Genomic DNA, 1403 nt, shown 5'->3' with positions numbered 1-1403 from the left:
CATATCTGATAAAGGATTTATATTCAGAATACACACACACACACACACACACACACACACATACACACGGGTACTTCAAAAAGCTTGTGGAAAAATGGAATTAAAAGATAATGTGAGGGCCGGCCCGTGGCTCACTCGGGAGAGTGCGGTGCTGATAACACCAAGGCCACAGGTTTGGATCCCTTTATAGGGATGGCTGGTTTGCTCACTTGGGAGAGTGTGGTGCTGACAACACCAAGCCAAGGGTTAAGATCCCCTTACCGGTCATCTTTAAAAAAAAAAAGATAATACGAATCTTTCCATAAGCCTTTAGAAGACCCCTCATACAAATGAATTTATATATATCTCAATAATAAGGCCGGCCCGTGGCTCACTTGGTAGAGTGCGGTGCTGATAACACCAAGGCCACAGGTTCGGATCCTATATAGGGATGGCTGGTTTGCTCACTGGCTGAGCGTGGTGCTGATATATCTCAATAATAAGAAACTAAATAAAAAATGTAAAAAAGATATAAACAGACACTTTACCAAGAAGATACATGGCTGGCAAATAAGCACCTGAAAAAAAAAAAGCGTTATTAGTCACTAAGGAAATGCAAATTAAAACCAAAATAAGATGGCTCAAATGAAAAAGACCAACCATGCCAAGTGTGGGTGAGGATGTGGAATTCTCGCATACTGCTGGTGGAAATGTAAAATGGTACAACCATCTCACAAAACAGTTTAGCAAGATAAAAAGTTAACCATAAACCTACCATATGACCCAGCCATTCCTCTCCTAGGTATTTACCCAGGAGAAAGGAAAGTATATGTCCATACAAAGACTGTTCACAAATGTTCCCAGCCACTTAGTCGTAATAGCCTCAGACTGGTAACAGCCCAAATGCCCATCAGCTGGATAAACAATGTGGTGTATCCACACATATGTCAAGACTAACCAAATTGTACACTTTAAATATGTGCAGTTTATTATGTGTTAATTGTACCTTGACAAACAGTTACAGTTTGAAAGAAAATAAGGAGAAATAGCAACTAAATTAAATGTAGGATCTTAGGTAGGATTCTGGAAAAAGAAAGGAATAGTGTTAAAATTGGTGAAATTCAAATAAAGTCTGTGGTTTAATTTATAATATTATGCAGTGTTAATTTGTTGGTCTTGATCCTTTTACTATGATGTTAACATTAGGGGAGGTTGGGTGGGGGACATGGGAACTCTCTGTATTCTCATTGTGACTTTTCTGCAAGTCTAATAAAATTAAAAATAAAGTAAAAAACATATTCGATAAAACTTCTTAAAAAGACAGTACCTTATAGAATAAATACATTTTTTTCACATATATCCGTCAGCTATTATATTACTGTCACCATGGAGAAGGCCAGCAAATTTGGAATGCTTACTGGTTT

Source organism: Galeopterus variegatus, unplaced genomic scaffold, assembly GCF_000696425.1.
Source record: "Galeopterus variegatus unplaced genomic scaffold, G_variegatus-3.0.2 Scaffold575, whole genome shotgun sequence".
NCBI classification, from domain to species: Eukaryota; Metazoa; Chordata; class Mammalia; order Dermoptera; family Cynocephalidae; genus Galeopterus; species Galeopterus variegatus.
The sequence above is the reverse complement of the archived record's forward strand: the minus strand, read 5'-3'. Positions refer to the sequence as shown.